The sequence below is a fragment of the Tachyglossus aculeatus genome, chromosome 15, assembly GCF_015852505.1.
Source record: "Tachyglossus aculeatus isolate mTacAcu1 chromosome 15, mTacAcu1.pri, whole genome shotgun sequence".
NCBI lineage: Eukaryota > Metazoa > Chordata > Mammalia > Monotremata > Tachyglossidae > Tachyglossus > Tachyglossus aculeatus.
Genome location: NC_052080.1, coordinates 10102476 through 10123321, shown reverse-complemented (window position 1 = coordinate 10123321; position 20846 = coordinate 10102476). Strand labels below are relative to the sequence as shown.

The 20846-nt window shown below is 42.7% G+C and overlaps 1 protein-coding gene across 3 annotated transcripts in view; it reads left to right on the top strand.

Moving 5' to 3' along the window:
- The first annotated feature begins 12331 nt into the window (after nucleotides 1-12331).
- TBL1X (transducin beta like 1 X-linked) overlaps nucleotides 12332-20846 on the top strand; it is a 219934-nt gene continuing 211419 nt past the window's right edge. For 2 of the 3 annotated variants that reach the window (XM_038757106.1, XM_038757107.1), the window contains exon 1: nucleotides 12332-12461. The gene's annotated coding sequence lies outside the window, so the exon portion shown is untranslated. Of the gene's footprint in view, nucleotides 12462-19365; nucleotides 19395-19584; nucleotides 19657-20846 lie in introns of those variants that run through there. The other variant, XM_038757108.1, reaches the window with a different exon arrangement.

The following is a 20846-nucleotide window of genomic DNA, read 5'->3' as shown; positions in this document are numbered from 1 at the left end:
AGAGGATTATTGTGTTTCTCCCCTGGGACCACAATACTGAACACATTAGTCTTGCTACGTACTTTTCTCCTGACCAAAAATAGACCGAGTATCAAATCTTCAGTCTTTAAGGAAAGCATTTTGAGAATCCACTGAATAAAGTATCAAACAACACTGTGGGGAAAAAAATGAAAATGTGGATCAAAAATCCAAGATTTCCCATCCAAAACCTGCTCCATCCACCGTCACTGCTTTAAGAAGTTATATTCATAATAGTACTGCCTAAACTCCTGAAACTAGTGCACTAGTAAAATATCTTTTTTCCAGATGAAAGAAAGTCCACTGGATTCCTTGGAATAGTTAAGATAAACTACAGTACTGATAAGGAGAAGTCTGAAGTGCTTTGAGTTGTAAAAAAAATTTAAATGATTGCCCAATGCTAAATGCTTTATCACCCTCTCATGTCAAGTCTTAAAGAAACAAGCTCGCCATAAAAATCTACTCAGCAAACCTCATCTGTTTCTCAGCATTGTGGTTTTGTTTTTGTTGTTATTGTTATTACCACACTGGTATTTGTTAAGCACTTACCCTGTGCCAGGTACTATACTAATCTCTGGTGTAGATACAAACTAATCAGTTTGGACATAGTCCCTGTCCCAAACAGGGCTCACAATCTTAATCCCCATTTTACAGATAAAGTAACAGGCACAGAGAAGTTAAGTGACTTGCCCAAGGTCACACAGCAGACAAGTGGTGGAGCTGGGATTAAGAACCCCGGCCCTCTGACTCAGTCAGTTGTATTTATTGAGTGCTTGCTTGTGAGCAGAGCACTGTACTAAGCGCTTGGGAGAGTTCCATAGAACAATCAATGAACACATTCCCTACCCTCAATGAGGTTACAGCCTAGAGGCCCATGCTCTTTCCATTAGTCCATGCTGCTTCTCTATTGCTGTATTCATGAAGTACTTAGTGTCCTTTAGAGCATTTCTTAATGCTGTTGAGAATGATACGCCTTCAGGGTGTTGATTGGTGCACCCAGCAGCAGCTAAAGAAAGGGTCTCTCAGGTGGGATGGGAGGTAGAATTGGTAAAGAATGCTCACCCTGAAGGCTTGGGAACAAAGGCACCACACTCCTGCAGTGTGTGTTTCTTAGTCACTGAACATTTGATGTGGCAAAAATAAATGTGTTGACTGAAATGCTTGTTCCCCCAAAACAGACTCCCTGCTGTACACATAGTATTATCATGGTGGATAGGTATTTGAAATGCTAGCCTCCCAACTCCAAATTTCCTTAAAGTCTATCCCCTTTTCTATCAGTATAACTAAACACAATATTTATTTTTCCTGTTTGTTTAATAAATCCGGGCAACATTCATTTAAACTCTCAAAAACCCAGATCAGCTGAAACATAGGAAAGCACACTTATAAGGTTTGTCTTATGATCACCTAGGAACAAATCCTACCAACTCTACCCATAAAGGTTGCCCTCTGTTTCGACCCTACAATACCGATATTGAAAGCCCCTCCACAGCTGTTCCAGAGCAGAGGAGAAATAGCAGGTGTTGGTTTGGGGGTTTGGGGATTGTGTGAGTTGTCTGCTTGAAGGAGAGGAGAAAAACCGTGAAGCTGGAATTCTGTGTGGAATTCCCTGTGGAATCTGACAGGCTGGCAAAGACAGTTAAAAGTGTGACAGGTGCTTAGAAGATTGGGGTGATGACAAGGTTATGGGACTTTTTTTTGGGCTCCGCAACTGGCGCTCCCAGCATCTTTCAGGGCTTTACGCCTCAGAGGGGGACATTGTGGCTCCCATCCTTGAATCCCAGGCAGGGAGTCTCAGGGATTAGTGTTGGTGATTGTCAGGCTTGACCTCTGACCTTTCTCCCCTCTGGCACAGCTGCCATGAAGAGGAAATCAGGAGCCCTGCATTGGGCTCAAATAATAGGGTCTGTGGCTTCTCTAGTAAAGGCCAAAGGAGGGAGGCAAGGCAAGGAATAGGGAGAGTCAAGAGAAGGAGGTGGGGACATTTAGAGCCAACTCTTCCTCTCCCTCAGCTGAATTCTAACGTCTTTTAAAAAAAAATCCCAGATCGAATGAAACTAGTTCTGGCCCAGTCCATGGGTTCTCATTCTCCCTAGAGACATATCTGTCTATGGCAGATTTCAGTCACGTTGTTGTGAGTTTTGTTTCACTGTTTCCATGTGAAGTTTCTTCTGCTTGTCTTGTGCACAGCTCCTCCATTCAACTTTCATTATACGAGCAACCAAACCTGAGTTGGGTTCGTGGTTCCAAGCCACTGAACAGCAATCTGTGGTGAGAAGGAGCCTTAAAATGTCACAACTGGGGATTCTACCCTTCTCAGTGACGTAAAGGATAATACAGAAATGTGTCATATTGAAAGCCAGGAGCTGAATATAACAGCCAAGGGCAAGACCAGGTGTTAGAGTCAGTGAAGGAACTTGAACAGTGGCAAAAAAAAATAGCCTGTTGTGAAGTTCATTCAACTCCGGACTCATTTAGACCTGCAACATGACACACTGACACTGTTCATTCATTCATTCAATTGTATTTATTGAGCACTTACTGTAGACAGAGCACTGTACTAAGTACTTGGAAAGTACGATTCGGCAAATTGAGGCAATCCCTACCCATCAACGGGCTCACAGTCTAGAAGGGGGTGCTGAGGGGGGACTGTGACTGACTCTCCTTCCTCATGCTGTTTCATTTGGAGAAGAGTCTAAGTGGCTCCTATCCCTCACCCCTGCTAGATTGTCAATTCCTTGAGGGCAGGGATTGTGTCTACTCACTCCATTACTCCCCCAGAATTTATGTAGCCCAAGATCCCCATGTGGGACCTGGACTGTGTCTGACCTGATTATCTTACATCTTTACCAGCACTTGGCTCAAAGTAAATGCTTAAGTGTTGCTTCTCCTTTATGCAGTTTTATGTCAATGTCTAGTCCCCCTGACTAGATAGTAAGCTCTTTGAGAGTGGGGATCCTGTCTACCAACTCTATTGTATTGTATTCTCCCAAGCTCTTAGTAAAGTGCTCTCAGCACAGCAAGCACTCAGTCAAACCATGTGCTTAATAATAGATCTGCACACAATAGATGCTCAACAAATACAAATCAAATTGATTGAGTAGTCTCAGAATCCTGTTGGCATTTTCCAGTCGTGGTACCTCAATTAGGAATTGTGTCTGTTGACAAGATTTTTCCGCTTTGAATTTTTTTTAAATGATATTTCAACACTTACTATGTGCCAGTCACTGAACACTGGGGTAGATATAAGGTAAACAGTTTGGACAGAGTCCCTGTCCTAAACAGTTCTCACAGTTTTAATCTTCTTTTTACAGCTGAGGTAATTGAGGCACAGCCAAGTTAAATGACTTACTCAAGGATACATAGCAGACAAGTGGCGGAGCCAGGATTAGACTGCTGGTTCTCTTACTCCCAAGCCCATGATCTTTCAAATGGGCCATGCTGTTTCTCTTATAACCCAACTGTGGTAACTTGTCTGACTTGTGAAAGTCATATGAAATCGCCTTGTGTTATGGCAACAACGGCTTTCTGTGGAGGTTGCTGTCCTGCTCCCTAACGCAATCAATAGTCAGTCTAGAGGAAGAAAGCAGCATGGCTTAGTGGCAACAGCAGGGGCTTGAGAGTCAGAGGGCATGGGTTCTAATGCCCGCTCTGCCACTGTTCTATTATGTGCCCTTGGGCAAGTCATTTAACTTCTCTGGGCCTTACCTCATCTGTAAAATGGGGATGAAGACTGTGAGCAACATGTGGGACAACCTGATTACCTTATAACTACCCCAGCACTTAGAACAATGCTTAGCACATAGTAAGCGCTTAAATACTGTAATTATTATTATTTTAAGAAAGGCCCTGGTAGGAATATGCTCAGAGAGACTTCCCCATCACAGGCAGCCAAGGGCCACAAGCTGGTTCAAAGGTCACCTTCCAGGACGCCACTAGGCAAATGCCTCCCTACGCTCAGGAACATCTAAACCTTGACTGTAAGCTCATTATAGACAGGGAACCTTTCTGCTAACTCTGTTGTAGTGTACTCTCCCAAGTGCTTAGTACGGTGCTCTGCACATAAGCCCTCCATAAATACGAATGACAAGCAAAATGGAGGGCAAGTCCAATCTTCCCAGTGGGAGACTGTGTTCCAAGCCCTTGCGCAGTTATTCTGAGGAAAGGACTGACCCACAAGGGGAAGTGCTGAGATATTATTTCTTATTTCCAAGGAGATGAGTGCTTCCCTGAGAAGCTGCACTAAGGAATTTATTCAAAGAGTAGGACCTTGCACTTCCTGATGCTCGAGACAAAGCCCTTAAACTCTCTGAATCACATTTTATGTTCAAATAAGTTAATAATTCTCTTCCTTCTGGTCTGCAGGGACAGTGGGTAGATAACAATAGATAACAAATAAAAGCAATAACAATAATAATGGGAATGATGTACATATACCTATAAATCTATTTGTTCTGGCAATTTTGACACCTGTCTACATGTTTTGTTTTGTTGTCCATCTCCCCCTTCTAGACTGTGAGCCCGTTGTTGGGTAGGGATCATCTCTATATGTTGCCAACTTGTACTTCCCAAGCGCTTAGTACAGTGCTCTGCACACAGTAAGCGCTCAATATGATTGAATGAATGAACAAAGTGCTTATTACATGCCAAGCCCTGCTCTAAGCATTGGAGAAGATGGAAGATAATCAGATTAGACCCAAGCTCTGGCCCACACAGTCAAAGAGGCAGATAAAATGGGAATGATATCTCCATTTTTCAGATGAAAAAACTGAGGCAAAAAAGTCAAGTAACTTGCCCTGGGCAAGTGGCAGAGGCAGGATTAGACCCACATGCCCTGACTCCAAGTCCCATGCATTTTCCCCAAGACCATGTTATTATTGTCAATAAGAATTAAAGGTAGATTTATTTTTTTCTCATAAAATTTGAGATTGTCAAAATGCATATTTTGGATTACTGTTATGCTGTCCACTCAACAGACATCAAAGGAAGGTTTTGGAGAATTAGCTTGAGCTAGTGAAAGAAGCACAGGCCTGGGCATCAGAGGACCTGTGTTTTAATCTTGGCTCTGCCACTCGTCTGCTGTGTGACTTTGGGCAAGTCACTTAACTTCTCTGTCTCAGTTCCCTCATCTGAAAAATGGGGATTAAGAGTGTGAGTCCCACTTGGGACATGGACTGTGTCCACTCTAATTAGCTTATATCTACCCTAGCGCTTAGTTCAGTGGCTGGCACATAGTAAACACTAAAATACCATTTAAAAAAAAAATAGGAAGTAAAGCTTTTTCCGTGATGCAGCTGCCAAACTGGTCTGTGTTTGAACCAAGCCCAGGCCTGCCCAGAGGGAAACACATGGAACCAGTCTTCCTTTGCACTTTGACCTACATCAGCTAGTGAACTTAAGTAAACAAAGAGGAGAAGCACAGTGGCTGGTAGAGAGAGCCTGGGCCCCAGACTCAGAGAAACAAGGTTCTAATCCCAGCTCCACCATTAGCCCACCGTCTGATCTTGGGCATCACATAACCTCACTGTGTATCAGTTTCCTCATCTGTGAAATGGAATGAAATAACTGTTCTCTCTTTCCTTTACACTATGAGTCCCATGTGGGACAGGAACTGTGTCCATCCTGATTATCTTGTATCTTGCCCGGTGCTTGGCACAGAGTAAGGGCTTAACAAATGGCACTATTATTATTCCTGAGGGAGGCTAGATCACGGACTCTCGAGCACTGCACAGCTGTGCACACATTCCATTCAGCCTGTCATCCGACACCCAGATTTTTCTGATAATTATAATAATAATAATGATCATATTTGTTAAGCTCTTGCTATGTGCCAAGCATTGTACTAAGCACTGCGGTAGACACAGGGTAATGAGGTTGTCCCACGTGGGGCTCACAGTCTTAATACCCATTTTTACAGATGAGGTAACAGGCACAGAGAAGTTAAGTGACTTCCCCACAGCTGACAAGTGGCAGAGCTGGGATTAGAACCCAAGAACTCTGACACCCAAGCCTGTGCTCTTTCCACTGAGCCACGCCGCTTCCCTGAACTGATGCCTCCCTAATCTTCCATCATCTATGGCCTCAGTTTTTCTTCAGCTTAGCCTGTATTTGGCTTGATTCATATTGACATAAACTGACCCAGATGACAATGAACGCTTGGGAAACATTATAAGCTACCTGTATTATGAGCTCTGGTGAGTTTTCTTTCTTTCCACTTAGTTCTTACCAGTTGAAGAACACAGAGTTGCTAGAATCCAAGTGAGCACTTGGGCTAAATCAATCAGTGGTATTTATTGAGCGCTTACTGCGTGCGCTTAGAGCGCTGCACTAAGCACTTGGGAGAGTACACTGTAACAGAGTTGGTTCCCTGTCCACAATGAGCTTACAGTCTAGATGGGGAGGCAGAAATTCATATGAATAAATAAATTACAGATATGTACCTAAATGCTGTGGGGCCGAGGGAGGGGTGAAATAAAGGGTGCATATCCAAGGGCAAGGGCAATGCAGAAGGGAGTGGGAGAAGAAATGAGGGCTTAGTTGGGGAAGGCTTTTGGGAGGAATTGTTCTTTTAATAAGGCTTTGAAGATGGGACAAGTGATTGTTGGAAACAAAATTTGCTTTAATGTTTTCTGTTAACTGATTACTATGTGCCAGACACTCTGCTAAGCACTGAGGTAGATACAGGCTAATTGGCTTGGACACAGTATCTATCACCACAAGGAGCTCAGTGTCTCAATCTTTATTTTTTAGATGAGGTAACTGAAGCATAGAGAATTTAAGTAACTTGCCCAAGTTCACACAGCAGGCAAATGACAGAGCCAGAATTAGGACCCAGCTCTTCCAACTCCAGGTCCATGCTCTTTCCATTAAGCCATGCTGCTTCTCATGAAGGGGCTATGCAAGGGTTAAGTGGGAAGCAAAGGGTTAAGTCTGTAGAGATGCTGGGTATATTGAGATTAGTCTCAGTTGGGTTGGGTGGGAGAAATGATTAATATGAAACAATATTCAGCAATTTCCACTATTCAATAAATCAATCCATCTGGGACAGGGACTGTATCCAACCTGATTAGTCTGCATCTACTCCAGCGCTTGGAACAGTCCTTGACACATATCGGGTGCTTAACAGATGCCGTCATCGTTATGATTAATAATTATTGATTGCTTCCTCTATGCACAGCACTGTGCCAAGCCTTTGGCAGAGTGCAATAGAGTTAGTACACCCAATCCCTACCCTCAAGGAGCTCATAATCTGGAGGGGGAGATACTACTAGAGCCCACTGTGACCAGTTAGGACATAAGTTTATGAAAGCCAAGAAGTGATTTATTGCCAAACACTTCCACTGTGTGGTTCTCCCAAAATATCTCCAACCAGTGTGGCGAATAGGCCTTTGTTTGTTTGCCTTTGGAGGGTGACAAGGCTGAGTAAGTGGTAAGGAATCCTCCCTCATTACTTTGTAACAGAGATGGAAGAACGGGGCGTAATCTAGGTCGGATATACATCTCCTGTCTTTATGCATAAAAATCTAAATGAATGACCTGCATTATGGCCCCGTTTCATGATCTGAAAATCATCAGCCTTCCCTATCTCCATGGTCAGAAAACTCTGCACTTTTCCACTGCTACTGCTTCTCCTCTTACTCTTTCACATTTTCTTCTATTCTATCAGTGGTATTTATCGAATACTTAGTAAATGTGCAGAACACTGTACTAAGCCCACTGGACAGTATGATACATCAGGATTGATAGATATGATCCCTGCCCTCAAGAAGTTTACTGTCTAGGAGGGGGAGACAGACAAAATAAATTAGAGGAAGCAGCAAAGTCTAAAGATGCGAACGAATGTAAGTGCTGGAGGCACTGGGAGTTGGGTGAGAAGTTGCATGTTCTAGTGGAAAGAGCACAGACCTGGGAACCACAGAGCCTGGGTTCTAAGCATGGCTCTGCCAAATCTTTGCTGTGTGACTTTGGACAACTAACTTAACTTCTCTGGGCCTCAGTTCTCCTGTTCTCCATCCTACTTAGCTGTGAGCCCCATGCAGGACAGGGGCTGTGACCAACCTAATTAACTTCTAACTACTCCAGCGCATAGAAGAGTATTTGACACATAGTAAGCTCATAAATACCATAAAGAAGTATGTAAGATCTTTCCCACTGTTTAGTACAGTGCCCTGCACAGAGTAAGCACTTGATAAATATTATTACTACTGGCTCAAGTATAGAGCAACACCATCTTAAGATCAGCCCAGTGAATATGCTGTCCCTGCCACAAGTGAGTTCCCAGGAAAATCAAACTAAAAAGGAATAGAAGAGGACAGGCAGAGTTTATTAAATATCTCATTAGGCCTATGCTTAATTTAAACCCTTACTGAATTCCTTATTCCTTTAGGCCTCGGTGACATGGGCCAGTGCTTATTTTCATGGCTGGTCCAGTGAAAACAGCATTTTAATGGGAGTCAGGAGACCTGCCTTCTCTTCTAGACTCTGCTAATTATCGTGGGCAAATCATTTAACCTCCATACCTCTGCCCCCCTCACTGTTGAGAGAAAATGCTTGCTCTACTTTCTTTGCTGGGATATTGTGAAATAAATTCACATCAGCAAAGCATTTATATACAAATTTCTAGGACTCATTAGAGCAGCTGTTCTCTGCTTCTCCTGGGGACAGGAGAAGTGAAAATTCGATATGAGAGATTTAGGCAAGGGTACGACTATAATTGGAAGGAGGCAGCATGTTGTAACGGAAAAAGCATAGGAGAGGGAGTCGGGAGACACGAGGTTTATCTTAGGGCTGCCACTGGCCTGCTGAGTGACATCGGGCAAGTCACTTAACCTCTCAGAGCCTTGGTTTCCTCATCTATGAAAAGGAGATTAAAATAGATGGCCAGCCCCAGGTGGGACAGGAACTGTGTCCAATCTGATCTACTTCAGCACTTAATAGCAAGTGCTTACTATATATCTTTGGAACAGCCAGGTGATTGTTCCAGAACCAAAGGAGCCATTCTTTACAGTAGGAGGCCTCAAAGCCTCTATGATTCCAGATTTGAGGTTTGCCTGCCTTCCTGGAGACACATCAGGGATACTTAGGTAGCACCTATGAGCATACTTTAGCCTTGGAGTTATGTTAATCAGTGATGTGTTTTGAGTGCCTGTGTACAAAGCAGTGTTCTAAATGCTCAGGAGGTAAAAGACACAGCATCTGCCCTCCATCAGCATCTGTTCCAGCCTAGGAAGGACTCAAACCCTGGTAGCATGAGGCCTTCTCCGTTTTTTGAAAGTTGGGAAGGCTGTGGCTAGACAGACCCTGAAACCCTTCTCATCATCAGCCGGGTCCCTTCTATTTTTTCATCTTTCTATCTGTGTGTGTCACCACCCCTCCTCCAAATCAACTGCGAGCCTTTTGTATAATTTTCAATCAGAAATATTTTCCTAGGGCTTAGTCAGGTAATTTATACATGGTAGGCACTTAATAAATACTCTTTACATGACTCAAAGGAGTAACCATCTAATGGGGAGACTACCATTTGAAGGGGAAGGGATTCAGCGTCTTATGATAAGAGAAAAGATAGGTGAGAGAGTTCTTCAATAGTAGGGTTTATAAATTGATATCTACATAAATTCTAGGGATGACTGTCCTCTGGTCATATTGACAGTAGTCATGTTTCCATGACTACTGGCCTACTGGAAAGAGGAAAGTTCTGTAGTCCAGAGACTTGATTTCTAGTTCTGCCGCCATTTTGCTGTGTGACACTGAGCAAAGTCCCTTAACCACTCAGACTCAATTTCCTTATCTGAGCAGAATAATTCCAGCCATGTAAAGGTAGTAGGAAGATAAAAAAAATTAATCAATGGTATTGAGCACTTACTCTGCGCAGAGCACTGTATAAAGAACTTTGGAGAGTACAACAGAATGGTAGACACCGCTTCCTGACCTCAAAGAACTTACATTCTAGAGGGGGAGACAGATCGACGGAAAAGTAAACATATTATACAGACTTATGGAAGCATTATCCTTCGAGGAGACCAAGAGCTCTGCTCTGGGGCCCCTGCACACCATTTTTCTGCTTCTGGCTTTCAGGCAGGCACCAGGAAGATAGACAGCTACAGATTGGAGGATACACAGCTGTATTTTTTGGCTGATTTGAGTGCAATCCTTTTAACATGGAAGAGGGGTGACTAGATGGCCTCTCCATCGATCTGAGCCCCGCCACCCCACTAATGTGAAAAAGCGAAGTTGTCCAGGATCCCTCCCTTCAAGGCGCATTAATAAAAAGTCACGCTGAATGCTGAGTTCTGGGTATTAACTGGGTATTAAATGGCACAAGCTGTAACTCCTGGAAAGGCAGCCCGAAAATTTCATTTGGGCTTCAGATTCCACCCCTTTCTCGGGAATTTAAAATCACTGACCCCCGCCAAGGAGAGGCGGCATCAAGGTAAGTTATTTGCGAGGCTTTCACTGGAAAATCCGGTGTTCCTGGGCTTGAGATGAGGGACCAGGGGGCTGGGGCGGGGGTGGGGTGGGGGGGGGGGGGTAGGGAAGGTTTGGCTGCGCAGCTAGTACAGAGTGTGTGGTACCAGAGGAATGTGTCACAGTAATGCAGAGAGCTGTAATGATGTCAACTTGTTATTTACTTTCCAAATCTGAATGACTGAGCAAGGCGAAAGGAGAATCAATCAACCACAATGTGACCCTACAGGCGGAAAAAACACAGCACTCCCACCAGCAAGAGCATGGGGGAAGGGAAGCACATGTAACCAGGGCAGTGTTGCATCATTTACTTGCCTTGGTTTTCTATAGCTCCCTTCTTTTTTCGATTGAATCTAATACCTCAGTACCCATCTGTACAAATCCAGGGAACAAATAAGGAAGGAAGGGCAGGTTCAAGGGAAAGAGAACATCAACAAACCCTTTTGGGGGTCTTGAATTGCAACTGATATATAATAAAGTCCATTCTGCTGATTCACAATTATGGAGACTGTGTAAGTCTATATTTTTGATGTGCTCTAATAATGGCATAGGAAAAAATTTTTGCATCACTCATGCTTTATAATAATCTCTGTTGCAACTTCATTTTGCCTTGTTTGATAAGTGACTCCTTCCTTATTGACAAAAAAACAACAAAGAAAATCAACTCCCCCAACCCCAGCATTGCTTTTATATTCAAATAGATCAAGGAGGCGGTGTTTAAATTACAATATTGGGATTTGAAAGCTGGGATCATACTGTACAGGAAATTTATTATTATGGGTGTTGTTTCGGGGGGTGGGGGCTGGGGAAAAAAATCCAAGGTTGTTCTCGAGTATTTGTCTAAATGGATCTAACTAATGAGTGCTAGGTAAGTGCCACATGGGTTCTAGAAGGGGGAGGGAAAGAAATATTTAAAATTTTAAAGTTAGAGCATTCTATTAAAAAATAGATATGTTTGCAAATGCCTGCTCTCTGAAACTTGGCAGATGAACGAGTGTCTGGGGCTGGTTTTCTCGACCTTAAAGAAACAAAATAAGCTCTTGTATATGTTTATGATTACATTTATGCACACAGACACACAAACACACTAGTGCTTGTGAAGACGGGTGATTTGTTAAATGTGCAAAACGACGGTGCTTAGATTTGAACCTTTCCAGGGAGGGGGAGGTTTTTTTGAATGTGCCAGCAACATAATTTTAGCAAGAAAAATCCCTAAGATGTGGTTTAAATGGGGGTTACTTTGGGGCATTGGAGATCTTTTTTCTGGGGGGAGCGAAAACATCTAGTTGTTGCTTAAGTTGTGTGTGTGTGCATTTTTTTTTTTACTTGGGTGTGTTTTTCTTTTTTCCTCCCTTTTCCCGGCGTGGGTGGGGGAAGGGTAAGATTTTGGAGGTGGGGGAAGAGTAAAAAGAAATGAGGGTGTTTTTGTTGGGTTTTTTTTTTCTCTCCTACCAGCTCAGGTCGATGTGCTTGGTTGTTTTTTTTTCCCTAGGAGGTCACTGACTGTCTCTGTTTCCAGTCTCAGTGTGGATCTCTCTTGTCTCTCTCCTAAAGCTGCTTGCTTCTTCTGTCTCTGTCTCAAACACACACACACTTATGCATGTGTGTGCATACACACACACACACTCCAAACACTAACTCTGCTAATGAACTAGTGTGCAGCACCTCCCTGACCGCCATTCCGCACCCAAAACTTTCCATTTTCCTCTTCTCACTCTCTGGGACTTCCTTTTGATTTTTTTGTTGTGTGCTGGGAAGGAGGAGGAGGAGAAGAAGAGGAGGAGGAAGAGGAGGAGGGGGAGGGAGGAGTGGGGGTTGGGATTTACAGTCTCCTTTAACGCTTGCTGGGACCTTGGAAGAGTTGCACCATGTACAGCAAGTGAAAGAAAAGTCTGTGTGTTGCTTCCGACGCAAGTTGAGGCTTTTTTCCTGCTGTTTTCCAAGGGAGAAAGCTGTGCCTTTAATATACGTTGAGTGAGGTGAGTTTGGAAGGCGGATTATTCATCATTTAGACCTTTTTGGGGGGAGAGGGGGAGGGGAAGGGGAGGTGGAGTGAGTGTGTGTATGTATGTATGTGTTGGGGGGAGTGCTCTGTGTGAATTGTAATTTCCTGATCAACTGGCTCTCCTTGGCCATATTTTTCATTGCAATCAACAAACTTCCCCTGGCTCTGTCTTTCGGTTGTTCTATTCCCTCTTGATTTGTTTTGGGACTTGGCTTTACTGTTTGTCGTTCCTAGTGAGATTTACCAACATTTTACTGAGTGTTTGGGTAGTGTGAATGTGCTTGTGTTTGTGTGTGTTTGGGTTGTTTTAATTCATTTGGAGAAACGTGAGAGTACCTGCTTTCTAGAGGGAAAGGATTATTAGTGTTGTTATTGTGGTGTTTCAGAGGTTGGAAGACCATGTTGAATTTTTTTAAGGCAGGACAATAACAAATGTGGCAGTTTCAAAAGTGCTGTTCTGAACTGATGGCCAGAAAGCAGTGGGATTGCTTTTCTTAAAAACAATGACAATAATACTATTTTGGGCCCACGAGGAAGGTGAAGAAGTTTGCAAAAGTGTTTTCGGAATAATCCCCCTGCCTGTGGATCCTGTATTTTTTAACTGGAAAAACTGCTAAATATAAAGGATTCACATTGCAGAGGGTGTGGAATTTCCACCAGCCCAGAGGCAGGGAGGGGGTGGGAGGGGGGTGGGCGGGGGGGAGGGGAGATCTCATTCAACTACAGTATGGCTACAGCAAGGGCTGGAATTACACTCTAAAACACTGATCTGAGTTACACTCCTAATAGTTAAATAAGTTAGTAGTGTGTGTGTGTGTGTGTGTGTGTGTGTGTGTACACACACACACCCTGGAACGACAATGTGCTGTACTGTCAAATAACTTAAAATCTACTCTCATCCCTTCCCCCACCTTCTTAAACCAGTGTAACAGTGTTGACGTTATGAAATGGACTGTGGCTTTTATTTAAGTGGATGCACAATGCTGCCATGTTTGCAAGAAAACAAAATTACAGACCTGTTGCATGTATTCTTGGTGTTCAAAGAGACCTCGTTTGATCCCATATTATCTGCCCCCCAAATATAAAGGCCAGAAGTCCCTCAGTGTGTGCCTAACAGATGCCTGATGCTCTCTGCAAGAGGTGTAAACCTCCCCTTCCCAACAGTTCAGTCATTTATTTTTCCACTTGCCTTTGTACTGCTTTAAAAGTCAGCGGTTGGTCTAATATTTTGGTTGATTTAGAATGGTTTGATTTAATATACGATTGCAATGGCTTGTCAAGCTGATGACCTCAGACCTGTTTAATTGTTTGTTTGATTCTCAGACATATACATGGCTAGTGAAAATTTGGAAAGGTAGACATGCAAGGCATTATTTCCTTTTCAAATGGGTAATCAGATTGAACCGGAAAACTCTGGTTCATTTGAAGATAGATATTTTTCTTGTCTGAGTCCACACAAGATTTTTTTCATTACTGTGGGATATTTTTCTCTCCTGGCATACTGTACAGCTCACTTTTAATGGGGAAGGGGGAGGGGCACAGCTAATAGGTGAGGTGGTGCGGAGGGGGTGGAGAAGAGAAGAGAAATCTTTTGGCTATAGCCACATGAATTAAACTGCAGGAAAAAAATGTTTTTTCCAAAGTTGGTATCAAATCATTCTTAGATTGAATTTTGATCAAAATGGATGGTATGTGAAACTACTGAAGCTTACAAAATTAGTACTACAGATGAGAGTTTTCTCCATATACATAATGCAGCAGAGTCAGAATTGGGTCATTTCTGTAGAGCCCTCCTGATGCCTAGATGTAATAATAAATCTATATAGTTTATTAGTTAGCCCTTACATTAGACATAGCACATGCTTAAGGTTGACTACACCAAACACGTGTGCGACTAACACAGGAAGTGTCTTGAACTTTACCACGGTTCTTTTCATTCTGAGGCCTAGTGATAACATCAGTGGCAAATATGTTCATCAGGTAACAGGCCCAGATTCATACCATTTAAGTGTTTGTCAGGATACGATGGGAGGGGAGTGTTGGACATAAATTACCCTTCTGGGAGGCCAGACAACTTTAAAATCTTATAAATCTTTTGCTTACAGCAATACTTGAGTCCCTCTCCAGTGCCATATGAGAATATGAAATTCTGATAGTAGTAAACAGATGATTTTTGGGGTATTTTTCAGGCCCACTGCTAATGCTTTTTGGTATGATTGGTCACTATTGGCTATTTTACTAATTGCTATCACAGGGCAAGAAGGAAGCCCTGCTGAGAGAGCACCTCCTCCAGGAGGCCTTCCCAGACTGAGCCCCTTCTTTCCTCTCCCCCTCGTCCCCCTCTCCATCCCCCCGTCTTACCTCCTTCCCTTCCCCACAGCACCTGTATATATGTATATATGGTTGTACATATTTATTACTCTATTTATTTATTTTACTTGTACATTTCTATCCTACTTATTTTATTTTGTTGGTATGTTTGGTTCTGTTCTCTGTCTCCCCCTTTTAGACTGTGAGCCCACTGTTGGGTAGGGACTGTCTCTATGTGATGCCAATTTGTACTTCCCAAGCGCTTAGTACAGTGCTCTGCACATAGTAAGCGCTCAATAAATACGATTGATTGATTGATTGAAGAAGATGTTCTAAGCTCATTGTGGGCAGGGAACGGGTCTAGCAACTCTGTTGTATTGTACTCTCCCAAATGATTAGTACAGTGTCTGCACACAGTAAGCATTCAATAAATACCATTGATTACGATTATTCCCTCATCGTTTTACTTTTTCTCACCTCCCGTTGCTCCCCTGCATTTTTTAAAGGTACTTGTTAAGTTCTTACTATGTACCAAGCACTGTTCTAAACATTGGGGTATATCCAATATAATCAAATTAGATACAGTCCCTGCCCCACAAGGGGCTCGCAATCTGCAGAGAAATATTTAATCCCTATTTTACATTCATATTTGAGTGCTTACTGTGTGCAGAGCACTGTACTAAGCGCTTCGGGAGTACAAATCGGCAGCATATAGAGATGGGCCCCACCAAACGGGCTCACAGTCTAAACAGATGAGTGAACTCAAGCACACAGAGAGAGGTTAATTGATTTGTCCAAGGTCATACAGCAGAGCCCAAGATTAGAACCCAGGTTCTGACTCCCAGCAAGTGCACTTTCCACTAGGCCACTTTGCATTCACCTCAATAAAAATGAAGTTGCAGAATTTCAGATGTTGATTTTTGAATAATTTTCTTTGTTTTATTACTAATTTTGATTAAATACTTAAATTGTGCCAAAAACCTACTAAAGCACACACAAAAATACAATCTTATCTCTGACCCATGAGGGGCAATCAGTCCAAATGGGAGAAGGAAGAAGCCTAGATCAATGAGAATTCAGTGAGTTGGGAAGGTTTACCCTGTAATCTCCAGAAGCAGCTGGTAGCTCCTGCTCCTCCAGTAAGGGATGGGGTGTGATTGGCTCCCACAAGGTCAAGTGGGAAAAGGGTAAACTGCCTGATCATTTGGTCAGTTCCCAAGACCCTTGGTAACAAGGAAGCCCCAGTTTTGGCCCATCTTTAATCAAGCCATCCATCCGTAGTACTTACTGAGCATAAACTATGTGCAGAGCACTGTACCAAGAGCTAGGGAAAGCAGACATAATTCCAAACATATTTTGCTCTTTAATCTCTCAGTCACCCTTCTACAGTGGATAACTGGACCACCATTAAGCAATACTAGGAGCTACTAGAAAACTTTCCCATGTCAATCAGTGAGGTTCATTGAACACTTACTGTGGTCAGGGCACTGTACTATGCACTTAAGTACCGCCCTCTTGATATCCAGCAGATTGTCACTCTCCCCACCTTCAAAGCCTTATTAGAAACATCTTCTCCCAGAGACCTTCCAATAGATCATTTATTGAGCGTTAGTGTGTGCAGGGCACTACACTCAGCACTTAGGAGAGTATAACACAATGTAAAACACATTCCCTGCCCACAATACTTCCCTAAGCCCTCATTTCTTTTCCCACTGCATTCCTTGTCACCCTTGCACTAAGATTTGTACCCTTTACTCACCCCTCCTTCAGCCCAACACTTGAGTGCATATCTGTAATTTAATTTCTTTATAATAATGTCTGCTTCCCCCTCTAGACTGTAAGCTTATTGTGGGCGGAGAATGGGGCCTCCAACTCTGCTCTAGTGTACTCTCCCAAGAACTTTATTCAGTGCTCTGCAAACAGTAAGCGCTCAATAAATATAATTGCTTGATGGATACAATACCACAGTTGGTAGACATGTTCCCTGCCCACGTATCTTGTCTGCAGGTCTGGAAATGTAGTTTTTTTTTTCCTCCTACAGTATAGATTTTGGAATAGTTTTCACAAGGGTTGGTTTCTACCCTTGGAAACATCTGTAGCTCCAACAGCAGTTTAAATGGGAATTTAAATAATAATAATAATAATAATGGTATTTGTTAAGCGCTATGTGCAAAGCACTGTTCTAAGTGCTGGAGGGGATACAAGGCTATCAGGTTGTCCCACGTGGGACTCAGTCTTAATCCCCATTTTACAGATGAGGTAACTGAGACACAGAGAAGTTAAGTGGCTTGCCCAAGGTCACACAGCTGACAAGTGGCTGAGCAGGGATACAAACCCAGGACCTCTGACTCCCAAACCCGCACTCTTTCCACTGAGCAACACTGCTTTTCTTAAGGGCCAATAATCTGCTTAGAATATTTCTGGGGGTGTCAGTTATCTGAAGTTTGGGGTATAGAAGGCTTATTCTCCATTTTTACAGAATAATCTAGAGAAAGCTATTCAGAATGTGTTTAAATTGTTTCTCTTGAGAAATCCATTAACAATAGCACAAGAAAAGAGCTAAACAAAAGCCCCACGGTTCCATCAAGGCCAGATTTTCATCATCACCAGTATTCATTAACTGGTTACTGCGTGCAGCGTGTTATTCTAGGTCAAGTAGCTAAAAGTAAGACCTTTCCTGTTTAGTAAAGGGTGCTAAATAATCCAACCAATTAACTGGGGTTTTCGCAACTCAATGGAACCACCCCCGAGGTTTACATTTCTAGAATTCAGTGGCTTCCTTGCACCTCATTCTTCAGGGAGTTTGCTCAATCAATAGTATTTATTCATTCATATTTTTTGAGCACTTACTGTGTGCAGAGCACTGTACTAAGCGCTTGGGAATTACAAGTTGGCAACATATAGAGACAGTCCCTACCCAACAACGGGCTCAGAGTCTACAACAAAACAAAATAAATAGAGTAGTAAATGTACAAGTAAAATAAATAGATGCTCAATACAAAAAAACAAATAGTACAGACCACTGTACTGAGCATTTGGAGGAATTCAGGAGACTTAAACACAATCACGGCCATACAAGAGTTTCCTTTTAACAAACAAGATAGATGATAACTTCAGACAGGAGGAAGAAATATTGTAAGAAATGTGTATCAACTGGTGTTTACATACTAGGGTATATACTTAAGTGCTATGGGATATTCATTAGCAGAATGCATCACTGTTTCATGAAGAATGACAACCAGGAGAGGGAAAAAAAAGCCATATGGATCCACATCACAGCTGATGTCTCCCAGTGATTACTTCCCCCTTTTACTCTTCTGCCATAAAGACCAGGAGAGCTAGTAAAGAGTCTAATTAGCTCCAATCAACCCCCTTTCTAACAAGCTGGCAGGTCACTGATAGGTGACTTTAAGCCAAAATGAGCATTTTATCTAGCCTCATCCATGGGTAGATTTTGAGATCAAACCTGAAGAGGCTGGACCCATCACCATTTGGCAAAAAGACTGTCACTGTTATAATTCTGGATTTAAACTTCCCTGGCAATATTCCTGCTGAATATATACATCTGACATATATGAGGATGCAATGTATAAACCAGTACTGAGTGATAAGAAGTGATTCAGGGTGGGTGAGAGAAGGAACACCCCAAGTGTGTTTTTTGACATCTTAGATTCTTTGCTTATGCTGTGAAAACCCACCACCACAGTGTGTAAGTTATATATCTTTCTCCCCAGAGCATGTTTTTAAAATTACAATTTTACTCAAGCAACTATATGAGAAGTTTGTAAACTCTACTTACCATTGTTGTTCTTCACGGGACAAACCCTCTGAGAACGATGTTAACTGAGAAAGTATCAATCCTACCTTTCTCCTTTTCATGAGACCCTCTTGGAAAGCCCCACAGGAGAACTCACTGGGACCAAAGTCAAAACCCAGGAGGGTGGAGGGGGACAGGAAATGAGCTCGTTTTAAGGGAGGTGGAATCAAGATAGAGAGCTACTTAAAAGGCTGAAGGAAAACAATGGAATCAGGGGATTTGCCTCCAGAGGTGCTAAAGGCTGAGCCTTTGGGTTGGGAATAAGTAGAAAATCTCGTGCCCATTTGGGTCAAGACGGAATGTTCTGATTGGCTCAGAAGTGCTGATTGATCTGAGCTCTGATTGGCTGGGAGAGCTGAATTAAAGGAATGGCATAAGCATCACCTGGAGCAGAAAGAGGGGCAAGCATAGGAAGTGAAATAGGTATAATGAACTGCTGCCTGAGGCAGTTAGGGCAGCTGGAGAGCTAGAGGAAGGGTAGTGAGAGTAAAAGCCAAGGGAGAGAGTCTGGTTGCAGAGGGAGTAGAAGGTAGCACAATGAAGGGAATCTTGACCTGGGTGGGAAGGCCCTCAGCCTCTCCATACTACAGAGTGCTGACTGTGCCTTGGGCAGAAAGGACAGTGGGAATCCCGGCTTGATTTCTTCAACTGCAGTTTTTAGGTGCTTTTATTGTCGTCCGTGTTTCCTTAGGCTATTTAGTCTTTGCGCAGCCAGTGTTATTTATTGAGCTGTTACTCTCTGCAGAGGGTTGTGCTGAGAGCAAAGGAGTGTATCCTAAAGTAGGTGTCATTCCTCACCCCAAAAGGGTTGCAATCTTATGTTTATCAGCACTTCCTTGGGGTTTTTGTTCTCTTTGAGATCCAGAGGCTGAAATTCACTTGCCTTCTTCAGTTCGTAAGAGTGTTTTTCACCCAGGTGGGGCTCAGTAAATAGCGTGACTAAAACAGGGTAATTTGGTGGATATTACAGATCTCAGAAGATCGTGAAGCCTTCTAGATCCTCCTTCTGAACGTTTTCCTTCTCATTGTCATCAACAAATATGTAAGTACCTCCTGGGAAGAGTATATAGAAGAGAATTGAAAGTGCTATTTACATGTGTGATAGGTTTATTTCTAAGGTGGTGGCACCCCTGAAACCCAGGGAGATTTTGCATAGGCACACCTGGAAACAAGAGAGATAGAGTGGTACCTAGGCAGATGGTAGTTGAGGGTTTTTTTTGTTTTGGTAAGATTAAGCAGGTCGTTTAGAGAAGACTAAATGAAGGATTTTTTAAAGTAGAAGGAAGAAAAGGAAAAGTGGGATGCACTTAGCATTTTTTTTCACCTACTGCTTTTGGTTCTGCATTAATATGAGTTGGAGGAGTATTTGTGTGGGAGGTACCGAGGCATGAAGAGAAGAGCCAGGGGGAAGGAGAGGGAATGAACTTGCTTGGCGTGGCAGTGTTTGGCACAGAGTAAGTGCTTAACAAATACCATTATTATTATTATTATTTAGCTGACATCACAGATTCAATTCCTTGTCTTCCTAATAATTTTAAATCCCTGTGTACTAAGTTCTGAGGTCAATAGAAGATAATCAGGTCAGATGCAACCCCTATCTCACATGGGGCCCAAAGTCACAGGGTGGGAGGAGAGAACAGGTATTGAATTTCCATGTTATAGTGAGGAAATTCAGGTGCAGTAAAGTTAATTGACTTACCACACTTGTCACACAGCAAATAGGTAGCAGAGCTGGCATTAGGACCCAGGTCCTCAGACTCTCATTGATTCATTCAATTGTATTTATTGAGCGCTTACTGTGTGCAGAGCACTGTACTAAGCGCTTGGGAAATATAAGTCGGCAACATAGAGAGACTTTACCCTCTCAGGCCTTTGCTTTTTCCACTAGGCATTCTGCTTCCTGTTTCTTAAACGTTGTATCTTCTGAAATAATGACAATGAAATGTTGTAGAAATCCAGATATTAATTAAGGGCTTACTTTATGTGAAATGCTGGAGTACTTTTACAAAGTAAACAGATTAGACCAGGGTTCCCTGACCACAATTAAATGGGGGTAAACAGATACATAGAATAATACCAGAAATACAAAGCGACAAGAAATTACATAATCAAGAATCTAGTGTAACACTGAACAGCCAAGTAACGAAATACCTTCCTTGATTGGAAGAGTCCATGCAGTCCTTAAGGCCTCAGGTTCAGTCTTTAATTCTTCAGTGGGGGGGGGGGGACAAA